This window comes from Carcharhinus amblyrhynchos, chromosome 3 (assembly GCF_965287045.1).
Source record: "Carcharhinus amblyrhynchos chromosome 3, sCarAmb.v2.hapA, whole genome shotgun sequence".
In the NCBI taxonomy this organism is placed as follows: Eukaryota; Metazoa; Chordata; class Chondrichthyes; order Carcharhiniformes; family Carcharhinidae; genus Carcharhinus; species Carcharhinus amblyrhynchos.
The window spans coordinates 41,800,085-41,814,963 of NC_137326.1; the positions used below are offsets into that span (position 1 = coordinate 41,800,085).

Sequence of the window (14,879 nt, forward strand, 5' to 3'; positions counted from 1 at the left end):
GCCAAAAGTGGTGTCAGCAATTACATTGCCCAATGTAGAGAACTGAGTCATGCAGATCAGATGAGGCCAAATCCTTGGGTCTCTGCTGAATTAGCTCATTTCACCCAATGTAGAGTCGGGGGATTAGAAATTTCCACAGCACTTTTGGCCTTGGAAGCAAAGAATCCAGATGAGTTACCATTCGAATTGTTATTATTTGGTTCCAGCTGGAATGTATGTATGAGGCACCAGCTGGAACAGGTGTGGTTGCAATGTGACTCCTCTCCTCCCATCCCCCCCCCAGTTCTTGAATGAAACCTTGCTGCCTGGACCCCCATGTGCAAAGTAACAAAGGCCAGCACCTGCAGAAGAAAGGGGAGAAGATGGAGAAATAAAGTTATGCTGCGAATCTTTACCTTTGTGAGTATCAATCAAGAACAGCTTTGTAGGGAGCAAAGACGGAAAGTCAGGGAAGGGGGGTCCGGATTATTTAGACTGAAGCTGGATATATATATGAATTATTTAAAATTCAGAGAACAAGAAAACTGGATGATGGAAAAAATCTTTTTTTTGTTAAGTAAGTAGTTTCCACCTTAAAAGAATTTTAAAACCTCATTATTCAAAATCAGTGAGGCAATTGCTGTTTTGTGTTCAAGTCCACTGCATTGTATGTAGCTGCGCAAATGAGAGACACAAACACACATATATTCTCTCTCACACACACACAGACACACACACACGCACACATAATACACACATACATATACAACAGACATACATACAGATGCACATACGCAGACACACACACAAACACACACACATATACAGATATACATACACACACAGACATACACATACACACACACACGCACACACACAGACTATTATGAATTCTCAGCCCTTGTTGCAGCGGAAGCTGTCAAAAGCACCTGGTAAAATTGCCTGCAGATTTTATTTTTATAATGAGTCTTATGAATCAGCTTAACAAGGGTGATATTGTTTTCTGTTGGCGATACGGGCTCACACAGCTTAATGAAGTCAAGCCCATGCAAGACTCAATAAACAAATGACAATGTTTAGAAAAGAGAGAAACTCATTTCCTTTGATACAGTGCAGAGAAGCCAGGCAATGTGTGTTTATAATTACTGTCTCGTCAAGTTAATGCAAAAGAATCTACCCATTTACAAATAAACAGAATAACAAATTCCACCTTCCAATTCAGTGCCAGCACGTTGAATTTATTTTTGTTCAATTATTTGATACTGCACAGTAAACAACCGGTAATTTGTGTCCATTACAATCAGTTGCACTTTAGAATGTAGATTCTCTCATTTTTAAGAAGCACATGTTAAAGCCTTTTACCATGTTTATATGGTAAAGTCAAGGACGTTATAAAAGGTAGAATGCTTGAGAACTCATGAATATTAATACCCACCTTGCTTTAAAATCTAAGCATATGTTTGAGACGTTAGCAATCAATTGGTCAAACTTATGAAGACTTGGTGGAATCCCAGAAAAAAAATAATTTTACTTGGCAGTGTATCTATGGGACAAGTTGCTACTGGCTCTAAAGTGGTAAGCCAAAAGCAAATTCACACTCCTGGGCACCAGCTGATCAGAAATTATATAATTTGGAATGAAATCCACCCCTTCTGTGGGTTAGAAAGAAATATGCCAGTGTTGTCTGGACCAAAAAGTCCCATGGGACATTCTTGTGTCTTGTGGTTCCTTCGTGTGCCACGAGCTAATCTCTTTATATTTTTATGGATTCCTTGGTGTTCAGTGCTATTTTACAAGCAGACAGTTTTTATTGGACTGTGAATATAGCTTTTATTCAGATTCTTTTTCAAAGTGCATAAAACTATCAGGAAATTTTTAATATCTATAAATCATTTTACTACTGGACATTTGTGAAAGAGCGAGTACTTTCCAGATGTGCTTGCAGCTATCTATTATTAAAAAGAGAATGCTGCTTTATTTCAAAAGTTGGAGAATAGCAGTTGACGTTACTTTTGAAGTTAAAAGTGTTGTTGGTTCAAGTAACGTCCAATTATTTCTCTTATACTCGTTTTAACTGATGCTACATACACAGTTGGCCGATCTCTATGTGTGTTCATATTACATTCTGGCATCTTGTTCATGTGTTTTCCATCAAGGAAGTCTGTGGTTACCTTCATGATTCCATTGGACTGGAAAAACATAGCTAATATGGTGAGATCTGGAAAAGCTTTGATGCTGAGTTTTACAAATAAACCCCTAGAACCCATATGTTTTACATTCGTTTCTTTAATTTATTTCCTATAAATGTCTATTAAATATTCCATTGAAACAGCATATGTCCAAGTGCAGTTGAAAAACAGAAAAATAAAATAATTGGTCCAGGGCTATGATTATGCTGTTTCTTTTACCTACACTGCTACTGTTCTCCCTGAAGAATACAATAAGTAAATCAACTGTCTGTCAGGTTCCCGGCACAGAGATAAATGCTTTGATTTACGCAACTTTAAAGATTGTCAGAATGTTAAAATAAATATTGCCCCATTATTTGTTGTTTTGAAGATTGCAGTTGCTGCCAAGCTTATGCAGTTTATTGCAGCTGTTACAGTAAATGTAAATGTGATGAAATCCAACAGCTATAGTTTGTAGCTCCACAAAGCTGAGGTCTATCCTTTTTAATGGTTGTCATTGTTTTGTCTCCGACAACTCAACACTCTTCTCTGATTCTTAATATGCATGGTGGAAACAGTTGAAGATTTCTAAGGCATTTTCTACAAGTGAGATCTACCTTTATATAGGAAACTGAAAGGCACTATTGAATCTTTTGTACAATATGTAATCAAAGGGAAAGCATTTGGAAGCCAATACACACCTTCAAGTCGCCACAAAGCCACACGGTAGCATAGTGGTTAACACTGCTGCCTCACAGCACCAGGGACACGGGTTTGATTCCCAGTCAGAGTCTGTGTGGAGTTTGCATGTTCTACCCGTGTCTACGTGGGTTTCCTCTGGGTGCTCCGGTTTCTTCCTACAGTCCGAAAGACGTACTGGTTAGGTGCATTGGCCATGTTAAGTTTTCCGTCCACGCTGGAGCGTGGCGACTAGGGGATTTTCACAGTAACTTCATTGCAGTGTTAATGTAAGCTTACTTGTGACACTAATAAATAAACTTCAAAAAAACTCAGCAAGTCACTTAGGTGGCATAAAACTGAATCCATTCTTCTCTTGCGTTGAATATGGCTTAAAAATTAGCATCAAGCAACAAAATACAAATCTGAAAACAACAATTAACAGAGATTTAGGAGGTGCAGAATTACGGTGGTGGTGGAGGGAGGGGGAAGATTACTTCAATGTTTGCTTTCTGATACAACTTAAGCAAAGTGAATATCCTTTTCATGACATAGATTCTTAGCTCATTTTAAATGTAGATACTCTTTGTTTCCAATCTAATTTCCAGTAACTCAACAGTCTCACCAGGCAACTACAGCGAGCTTTGTAACTAAATGTATTTGCCATCACTGGGCAACTGTAGCTTTCCTCTTCAGGGAGCTTTACCGGCGTCTTGAGGTTGCTAGGCAACAACCTACCAACCTACACTGGTGTCAGGAAAGGTGCTAATAATGTAATTATGAACTATTAAAAAAGTAAAAAGTTTATTGGAGGTCATAAACATAACAGCATTCAGGCTCTGTTTGTCCTACTGGAGAATAATTTGGAGATTACAGTTAATGGTGTGAATGTGACTGCAGTGGGTGTAATATATTTTGCCAGACATTGTGCTGGGACTGCTGGTTTTACTTGCCTATTAAAACACAAAATCAAAAACAAAATACAATCTCCAGTCTGGAGATTGATTTCAAATCCAGATTTGCAGGCGCATGCAGAATTTTCAATATCATCATTGGTGAGGCTTCATGTCAAGTCATCGCCTTTTGATTGTAATAGACCTGTATCTTTTGTATTACTCGGGCTGCTTCAGATCAGAAGTGGTGTCTGTACCACGCACACACACACACGCACATACACACACACACACGCACATGTGCTTCTTGTGCTGATTGCATAGACATTGTTCTGGTTGAGTAGTTCACTGGGCCACGAGAAGGATATGTTAGAAATATGCAGAATAGACAGAAAGTGACATCAGCCAGAGTATAACCCTGACTTGACTCAAACAGTGTCATTTTTAAACTCAAAGCTTCAGCTAACACGCTCTCTCAACTTTGCACTGCTGACAATGTGTTCAGCAGCAGGAATAAACCCCCAGTAGCGCTATTAAAAAGGACCATCAAACACTTTCAGGTTAGTTGCTGATGATTCCTGCTGACTGTTGCTGAGTTTGTCGAAGTGTTTGGTGGGTTTTACTGCTACTGAAAGTTGTTGAAGTCTCCAGAGAGTGGTGTGACATATGGTGAAGCCCTTGGTTCTGACTTCAAGGGTTCAGCTGAAAACATTTGCTCCCAGGCACATAGTTTCATTCCCCCTTTGCCTGTGGCATAACAGAGAGATGTAGCAGTGGCAAGACAGAGGAAGACAAGCTGCTTACAGAGAGAGGAAAAGGAAAAGGGCGCTCAGTTGAAGTCATATCCGTCAAGGGTCTTCAGGAGGTAATTCTCTGATTGCAAACCCACTCTGAAACAAGGCAAGGCATTCTGGTAGACAAGGGGAGATGGGTTTAGGTGCATGTGGGGTGTTAAATCGCCTAAATTTGGCATCAGGTTGGGATCCTTACATTGTCCTATGCTCTTCCAGACTTCACCCAGGTGGGTCTGAAGGTGAGAGGGGAACATCCCTGCACCTGTTGGATAAGTTGTCTAAATAGTCAAGTAAATAATTATGTTGTGATTTTACAAAGGATTCAGGCTTTAACTATCAAAGTGTGAACAATTCTTCAGGGCCGCCAAGGCAAGTACATAGTGAGCAATGTTTCTTCAGACAAACTGAAGATCTGTTGCCCTGGCCATAGGAGAGGTTGCTACTCGCAGTACTGCCTCTGAACGTACACCTTCGTAGGTAATGCCAACAGCTTGGAAATTCTTCACCAGATTTGTATTTCACTCATCTTCAGCTGCAATTTCCTAGTCCCGATATTTATCCTGGTGTGGGAACAATTTAAGCAGCTCCACTTTGCACTTTTGTTGAGGAACAAGAGGGTCAACAACACCAACGCTGACACCAGTAACAGCTGCAGGAGTAGCACCAACACCACTGCCGCCTGTCTTCACTTCAGCCATATGTCGCTGCACAGATCTTAGAATAGAATCATAGAATCCCTACAGTGCAGAAGGAGGCTATTTGGCCCATCGAGCCTGCACTGACCACAATCCCACCCAGGCCCTATCCCCATAACCCCGTGCATTTACCCTAGCTAGGCCCCCTGACATGAAGGGGCAATTTAATGTGGCCAATCAACCTAACCCAGATATCTTTGCACTATGGGAGGAAACTGAAGATCCAGAGGAAACCCACGCAGACACAGAGAGAACATGCAAACTTCACACAGACAGCGACCCAAACCAGGAATCAAGCCTGGGTCCTTGGCACTGTGAGGCAGCAGTGTTAACTACTGTGCCAACGTGCCACCTCACAGTCAGATGGGATGGACACTGAAATCCAATTCCCAGGATGTGAGACCCAGAGGATCAGCTCTATTGACCTGTCTGAGCACCAAAACCTCAGCTTTTCATGGCTGTTCACTGCTGACCTCTTTATTTACCTTCCTGGAACAAGACATCTTCCCCAGAAGAGCTTGGGAGGTGTCCTGTGACAGGTGGGGTGAGCAGAGCTGGGGGTGGGGGAGGGGTGCCCTGTGTGTAGCAGGATGAGCAGAGCTGGGGGTGCCCTGTAGGTAGTGGGTGTGAGCAGAGCTGGGGGTGTGGGGGCCTTTAGGTGGCAGAATGAGCAGAGCTGGGGGTGCGGGGGCCTGTAGGTGGCAGAATGAGCAGTGCTGGGGGTGCAGGGGCCTGTAGGTGGCAGAATGAGCAGTGCTGGGGGTGCAGGGGCCTGTAGGTGGCAGAATGAGCAGTGCTGGGGGTGCAGGGGCCTGTAGGTGGCAGAATGAGCAGTGTTGGGGGTGCCCTGTAGGTGGTGGGTGTGAGCAGCGCTGGGGGACCCTAGGGGTGGCAGAATGAGCAGAGCTGGGGGTATGCCGTGGCTGGTGGGGCTGAGCAGAGCTGGGGGTGTCTTGTGGGTGGCAGGTTGAGCAGAGCTGGGGGTGCCTCATGCCTGGTGGGGGTGAGCAGAGCTGGGGGTGCCCCCTGGCTGGTGGGGGTGAGCAGAGCTGGGGGTGCCCCATGGCTGGTGGGGGTGAGCAGAGCTGGGGGTACCCCCTGGCTGGTGGGGTGAGCAGAGCTGGGGGTGCCCCATGCCTGGTGGGGGTGAGCAGAGCTGGGGGTGTCCCCTGGCTGGTGGGGGTGAGCAGAGCTGGGGGTGCCCCATGGCTGGTGGGGGTGAGCAGAGCTGGGGGTACCCCCTGGCTGGTGGGGGTGAGCAGAGCTGGGGGTGCCCCCTGGCTGGTGGGGTGAGCAGAGCTGGGGGTGCCCCCTGGCTGGTGGGGGTGAGCAGAGCTGGGGGTGCCCCATGGCTGGTGGGGGTGAGCAGAGCTGGGGGTACCCCCTGGCTGGTGGGGGTGAGCAGAGCTGGGGGTGCCCCCTGGCTGGTGGGGGTGAGCAGAGCTGGGGGTGCCCCCTGGCTGGTGGGGGTGAGCAGAGCTGGGGGTGCCCCCTGGCTGGTGGGGGTGAGCAGAGCTGGGGGTGCCCCATGGCTGGTGGGGGTGAGCAGAGCTGGGGGTGCCCCCTGGCTGGTGGGGGTGAGCAGAGCTGGGGGTGCCCCCTGGCTGGTGGGGGTGAGCAGAGCTGGGGGTGCCCCATGGCTGGTGGGGGTGAGCAGAGCTGGGGGTGCTGGCATTTCCAGGAAGTGTGGGAATACTTTGTCTGTTCTAATTGAATGGGCTGTGCTCCTGGAGTAGGCTTCATGCCTGCTCAGAACAGTTGGAAATAAGTCAGTGTAAATAACTGGGTAAGTACTGGGTAAACAGCCCAGGTTTACATGCAGACAGGTCTCAGCGAGACCATCAATGTGGGCTTCCAAGGAACCATTTCTGGTGAACCACAAATTCTGGGTTCCAATGTAAATCAGCTCACCAGAACTTGCGGTATCTTAGTGGCCCTCAGTAACTGCATACATTCCAGCTTTCACTGCTATAGGAACCAGAAGATCTGGGCCAGTGGCCTCTGAACTATTGGGATTTTGGAAATATAAGAGCTTGAATTCTGGCCTTTGAGTCAGAAAACGTGAGTTGGAAGATTTCCTGAATCTTCTGAAAGCCAGTCCATTCAGCCAGAGTTTTGGGACTAGATTGCAGTTGGGGTCATTCAGCTTTTAGGGTAAATCCAAAGCAGGAATGCATGCAGGAGGCAGCTGAGGCCAGCAAGTTTGAAGACCCACCTCCACTAGCTGAAACATTAGTCCTGTAAACTGTTGCTAGGCCCTCCAGCCCACTACTACCCACTACTCTGTCACCATCCACCACTCCCTCCACACTCATATCCCCTCCATTCATCAATGTCATCTCAATTTTCCCATTCCCTGCTCCATGCTTCTCATATCCCCCAAACCCTCTCCAAATCCTGACTCCTTCCATGCCCCCCTATATCTCCCATGCCCTTGACACATATCCATACTCCACATATCACAGAGCTTCCTTTGTTTTCTTCTTGCCTCCACAACCCTTTTATTGGCTTAAAAACTTTGTATTCAGTTCTGTTATCGAAACTGAAATGTTAACTATTAAGGGCTGAATTTTCCAAACCCTTCCCACTGAAGGGATCTTCCAGTCCTTCTGAAGGCAGCCCCTCACAATGGGTTTTTCATCGGTGGGATGGGAGAGCCATGTAAAAAGTCCTGGACGTCAGCTTGACCCGAAAAGCTCCTCCCAGGGGTCAATGGCAAGCCACCTCTTCCATTGGAAAACATGCCATGGCGGGGCTGGGAAGAGCTGTTTCTTTTCACAAATTCTGCCTGACCTGTTGAGTCTTTCCAGCAGTTTTCTGCTTTTTGCCATTTTTAAAAAGATCTATTCAATATTCTCAAGACCGTTACTGACATCCAGAACTAGGGGTCATATTTTGAGGATAAAACCAGAGTTGGCAGTTTACTCATTGCCAATCCGAAAAAAACACTCTGCAGAAATATCTTATACGTGGCAACTAGGTTTAAAGTTGGAACACGAGGAATTGTTTTTGCTCTCTCATATTTCTAAAAACATCACAACAGTAAAGCCCTAAAATTATACCATGTGATACAAGCATATGAACACTTGAGATGGGTAGAAAGCTAGTTAGCAGCTAGGAAGCAAAGAGTTTGTATAAATGGGTCTTTTTCTGATTGGCAGTCAGTGATGAGTGGGGTTCCGCAGGGATCTGTGCTAGGACCCGCACTGTTCACATTATACATTAATGATTTAGAAAGGGAACTGAATGTATTATCTCCAAATTTGCAAAGGATACAAAGTCAGGTGGGGAGGGTGAGCTGTGAGGAGGATGCAGGGATGCTTCAGTGTGATTTGGATAGGCTGAGTGTGTGGGCATCTGCATGGCAGATGTAGTGTAATATGGATAAATGCGAGGTTTTCCACTTTGGTATCAATAATAGGAAGACTGATTATTACTTGAATGGGTATAAATTGAGAGAGATGAATACTCAATGAGACCTTGTAAGTGTGCAGGTACAGCAGGCAGTACAGAAGGCAAATGGTATGTTGGCCTTCATAGTGAGAAGATTTTGAGTATAGGGATAGGAATGTTTTTCTGCAATTATATAGGGCATTGGTGAGGCCATATCTGGAGTATTGATGCCGTTTTGGTATCCTTATCTGAGGAAGGATGTCCTTGCTATAGAGGGAGAACAACGAAGATTTACCAGGCTGATTCCTTGGGTGGCAGGTCGATCAAATGAGGAGAGTCTAAATCCGTTAGGATTATATTCACTGGAGTTTAGAAGCGTGAGAGGGGATCTCATTGAAACTTATAAAATTCTAATAGGGTTAGATAGGGTAGATTTAGAAAGGTTGTTCCCAGTGGTGGGAGAAGCCAGAACAAGGAGTCATAGTTTGAGGATAAGGAATAAACCTTTCAAACTGATTTGAGGAGAAATTTCTTCACCCAGAGGGTGGTGAATGTGTGGAATTCACTACCACAGGATGTAGTTGAGATCAAAATGTTGTCTGATTTTAAGAAGAAATTAGATAATAGGTGTTGGGGCTAAAGGAATCGAGGAATGTGGGAGGAAGGGGGGATCAGGATATTTAATTTGATGATCAGCCATGATCAAAATGAATGGTGGAGCAGGCTTGACAGGCCGAATGGCCTGCTCCTGATTCTCGTTTCTATGTATCTATGTAACATGGCAAAGTGTAATTAGGAACAAGCACAAATTAAAGTGGAACATTTTCAGGATAGGTACTTTCGCAGGAGGTGAGCTTGTTTGATGATGCAGACTGAGTGTGAGACAGTGCAAAATGCAAGGAATGGACATAGTTAACAACACTATTAAAAATGTTTTATTTGCACCAGATGGAGCAAGCAATGTAATTTGACCCAACTGACATTTATTTTTCAGCTTTTACAGTATTGGATGCCTTATTTCTCGCTTTGCACACGATGTTTCACTATTTCAGTGGTGGTTTCTGTTTTGTGAGACCTAACACGTATAAAAGGCTTGAGCATTGGAGTCTTTTTCTGTGTGCAAAATTAACTACCTTTCTTCAGACCTTCAGAAACTTTCCTGAGATTCATCTGCTCCTTTTTAAAATGCCGGAGATACGTCACCTCTGGTTCAATGAACGCTATGAATCTTTCTAAAGACTGGGAACCCTTACCCACTCCATATTATCCCTTTAATAAGTATCCATGCCATCCATCAATGTTGGTGAAGGTCATCTTATGATCATCCCAACAAGGTGGTAAATCCTATTAGAATGTCTCAAGATGAAACAAATATTTGCTTCCCAGGAGGGACTTACATCTACATTGCTTCGGATTAAAGCTGCATATATGTATCCTCTAGGCATTCAGAAAGCACGGGTATTTTTGGTAATAAATTGTTAATCTTCTCGTTCTGCTGTTGGCAAAGTTCCTAAAATAGGACCTCCCGTATCTTAAAATAAGACGCAACAATATCAAAATAATGTGGAAAAAAAAGGAACCCAAATTACTTGGCAGACATAGGAAGGGGAAACATCATTTTTTTGATAATGTTGTTCCTGTGTCCCCATAGGGTTATCCTCCTCAAATGGGTTCTGGCAGAGTTTCAATGATAGGCTTTCAACAGACCATCCATCATACTGAAAAAAAAATGAACTAATGGATTTTTTACAACGTCGAACTGAGGTTCTTTCCTTGCAAAACTTCACTTTATGGTGGTTTAGCGTATTTGCATTTGCCTCAAAATGTCCATTTAAGCTGCAAGGACCCTTTCGGTTCTGCTAGTACACTCGCCTGCTTAACCTGTGCAGGAACAGTCAATGCCTGAAATCCAACAAGAATGTGGGATTCTTCAATAGCTAATTGTTATTCATTCTCACTGAGGTAAACCAAGAATGTTGAAGAAGGAAAATGCAGGATGTACCTAATGGACTGATTGGATATAAGTGGTATGTAAAAGGCTTCCTTGGTCATTTTGTGATGTTGTGAATGTGACAGAAGGTAAAATTGTGACTGATGAATTGTACACATTATGTGGTATGCATTTATTGGATGCTTTTGCAAAAAATATCTAGGGACTAGATTTTAGATTCTCCTACATCCTCCCACCCCCCCAACCTCAATGGGTTTGAAGGTGAGATTTTGTAAAACCCAGCAGGCAGACTGCCTGGAATCTACTCACCCACTCAGCCTGATCTCTACACCACAATTATGCCAGTAGTGGAGCTGGTGTTGCACAGCTCGTCCACCGCCAGCAACGGGCCACCAGAGGCCGTGAAGTGGGCAATCATTTCCCACTTAAGGGCCTCATCCTACAAATGCCAGAATTCAATTGGCAGCAGATGAGCCCGCACCAAGCAGCCTGGCAGGTTTCCATGTGCAGCTGGTGATGGGTAAACAGCTGGGGGAATGGTCGTCCTTAGACCGTCCATCCCCTTGTCTCCCAGGATGCCCTCCCCTCACTGACATTTCAAACCCCACCCTTCCCTCGTCTCCCCTCATGTTGCCTGCCTGCTGGCAACACTTACCCAGGTCCCAATCCAACAGTGCACATCTCTGTAACAAAGTGTTGGAAAGCTATTGGCTTTGGATAGGCTAACAGCTCTGTGAGGCAGGACTTCCTGTTCCAGTTAGCCGTTAAATGGCTGCTTGCAGCTGGAGTTCCCCTCAGCGGGACTTTTTAGTGGGGTTGAGGCCAGGGAACCATAAAATCATAAAATCCAGCCCTTTATTTCTTGTCATTTGAAGATGAGGTCTAACTTTAAAATGTTAATACTTCATAACGTCTATAAAGCTGAACAGTAACATTTATAATCATCATGCAAATAGTATCAAACATTAAGGTCCAGGTTGAATTAATTTGCAAGTAAAAGATCACTGCCAATCTTCACCACAAGGGTGACAAATAACAGAGACCCTCTAAATCTTGTGCAACCAAAAGATTGCTTTATTCAGTAGAAATGTGTGCAGGCAACTGGACCACTTACATACACGCAAACAAATTCAGAGTAAGCCATTTGGCCCCTTGAACTTGCTTCGCTTTTCAATAAGCTAATGGCTGACCTGATTGTGGCCTCAACTCCATATTCACCATACCCCTGATAGCCTCCTGCAAAATGTGGATAAACTCTGATAATAGGACCAAATTCTGCTATGAATTTCCACAGCTCCTCCAGGACTTGGTAAGCTCAAACATGAATACTATATTAGATTGATTCCAGATGTTATGCCAGTATGCCTATTTCACCCCAGGAGGGTATGACATCCACTGCTGCCAAAATTTAAAGAGCAACTTGACAGCATGCTGCATAGAGAAGCCATAGTCACCTGTTCCAGTGCCAACCCAATGGTGTTCATGACTTATGACTGTTCCCAAACTGAATAGCCAGCCTCGGTTTCGCGTTGCCCTCACACAATTAAACAAAGCCAGAGAGAAGCCTATCCTCTGGTGTCAGTGGATGACAGCTTGACAAAACTTGCCAATATCATCCTCTTCACTGAACTTGATGCTATAATAATACTAACAGTGCACAGAGTACTCCAAACTCTACCACTTACTTAACCTATCCATGGCCATTTGTAGCCTCTTCACAACTTAGGAAGAGTTGTCAAGGCACCACCTGTGACCTGTGAACTTTATGAGGAGGAGGAAGTAGGGCAAATGCAATATAAATAGTCTAAGAAATAATTTAACAGCATTATTCAAGAAGTTGGGACAGGATGTAGTATAAAGAGTTAATAATTATGGTAATAAGTTAGTGATGAAGATTAGTGTACGGATTCTATGATTCTAAAATGTAACAGTGACACCAGCAGTCATGTGCTAGACACTCAGTAAAACAGATGGAATAATCTATACCCGAGGGATATGCTTTCCCAGTAGCTCGTCGTGCCTGTGGTGTATATAATGTAACTAAAGCAGTTTGAAGTAACCCTCTTGAGTCAGATCACAGTTAGAAAAGGTAGCATAGAGCAGCAATCAGCCAACAAGACAATTGTGGTCTACTGTTAGACTCAATCGAAAATGAAAGTAATTCAAATTACAAAAGATGTGTGAATGGTAGTGATGAAGAAACAGTTTGCTGTGGCCTTTTTTTTAATTGACAGCAACTTCTGGAGTCCACACATATGAAAATCCAAAAGCTTCCATTAGGGAGTCTATGCTTCTCCAAAGAGTGCATTAAGTTCTCCAGAATGTAATCGAGTAGAAATCACTTAACTGACAGGCATTTTCATTTTTACACTATTAAATCTTGCTCAATAAACCCTTAAAAATGTAACACCTTGTTGAATGCGGTCTAACTGGAATTTTAAGTACTAAGTTCATAATTACTGCTAAATAGCCTCACTGGTCCTGAAATAAATTTGTGTAATGATAACTATCTCTTTTATGATTAAAAAATCTGCACATCTTTTAAATAATATACTTCAAGTAAGTTGCTTTATGATATTTCAGCTTCATACTCCACATGTTAGAATCATACAATCATTGAAATACTGCAGTGCAGAAGGAGGCCATTCAGCCCATTGAGCCTACACCAACAACAATCCCACCCAAGCCCTATCCCAGTAACCCCCTGACACTTAGGGGCAATTTAGCATGGACAGTCTATCTAACCAGCACATCTTTGGGTTATGGGAAGAACACGGTAAGAAATCACACAACACCAGGTTAAAGTCCAACAACTTTATTTGGAAGCACATGCCTTAGTGGCTTGTACTACCCAATAAACCTGTTAGACTTTAACCTGGTGTTGTGAGACTTCTTACTGTGTTTATCCCAGTCCAACGCCGGCATCTCCACATTATGGGAGGAAAGCAGAGCACCTGAAAGAAACCCACACACGTGTAAACTCCACACAAACCACTACACGAAGCTGGAATTGAACCCAGGTCCCTGGTGCTGTGAAGCAGCAGTGCTAACTGCTGTGCCACCATCCCAATCATTGAGTTTAAAACAGTGAAGTAAGAATGAGGAGTTCCAGTATTTTTTACTTCCTGGTTTGTTGTCTGTGAGGATGCTTCAGTGTGGTTGGTTACGTATATTTCTTGATGCCTGGTGATTTCCCTTGACTTGGCACCAGGTTCGAGCAGACATCAGGAAAGAGATAATCCATAAAACAAGAGATTGCTAGATTTTGTGGGAACTTTCCCCGTGGTCAGGAGTGAGTTTAAAATCCAGGCTGTTATTTTCTAACCTTATATCATAGGTGTTTTTTTTTCAGTTGGATACTACAATAGTAGCTTTTATCATTAGATACACTGCTGTGTGGAGAAGGGATGTGGAGACTAGAAAATCCAATGCTCTGACAAAGAGTCCTGTCATATATTAAGCTGATATTCTCTTTGCCCTACCTGTAGCTGTAACACTATATTGTGCACCCTATCTTTCTCCTTTTCCCCATGAGCTGCATGTTTTGCTTGTACAGCAGGCAATAAACAATACTTCTTGCTGTACATCAACGCATGTGACAATTAATCAAATCAAATAAAGAATTCATCTGAACTTCACAGTCAAAATGAGTTTCATAAACTCTCCTGCTGAAACTCAGTTGCTCATAAATGGAAGCAACTTTTAACAAAGTTTTTTTTTCTGGATAAGTACAGAACACAATTGCCCTTTCAAAAAGAGAGGTTTGAGAGTTATTCTGATACCACACTGTGGTGTTCTAACTATGTTAGGGGTTGTAGGTTTTAAACAGAAGGAAAAGCTATGGTTTGCACATATAGATTCAAACCAACAACTGATTCATCCTAGGAGGCCTGGACTGTACAGAATACAAACTGCAACCACAACAGCAGCCTGTCAAGTTTTTCAATAGTTTGTTAAATTGCAGTAGTTTTCATCAAACTCTGGCCACTTTGAGTGTGCACCAATCATGACTAAGATCTTGTAATCCTCAAATAGACCAGCAAAATCTACATGTAATCATTGTCATGGCATTTTAGGTGCACTCCCAAGAATGTAAAGGAGAGAATGATGGTGTATTTCTTATTTGTGCAGATGGTTGACATTGTCCCACTATTTCTTCAATCTGATCATCCAAACCCAGCCACCAAATATAGTGACATGCTAATTCCTTCATCTGGACTATATCAGTATATCCTTCGTTTACTTGTTCAAGGCCACTTCTACACGGGCTAGGAGGAATGATCATTTAGATTCTCCACAAAAGTCACCCACCTTGACGGTCAACTCAA

The 14,879-nt window shown here is 43.5% G+C and overlaps 1 long non-coding RNA gene across 1 annotated transcript in view; it reads left to right on the forward strand.

The window, feature by feature from the left end:
• Positions 1-291: 291 nt before the first annotated feature.
• The window catches only part of LOC145339078 (uncharacterized), a 35,347-nt gene continuing 20,759 nt past the window's right edge, over positions 292-14,879 (forward strand). The window contains exon 1 of the long non-coding RNA XR_013885949.1: positions 292-399. This is a non-coding gene — a long non-coding RNA (uncharacterized LOC145339078). The remainder of the gene's footprint in view (positions 400-14,879) is intronic.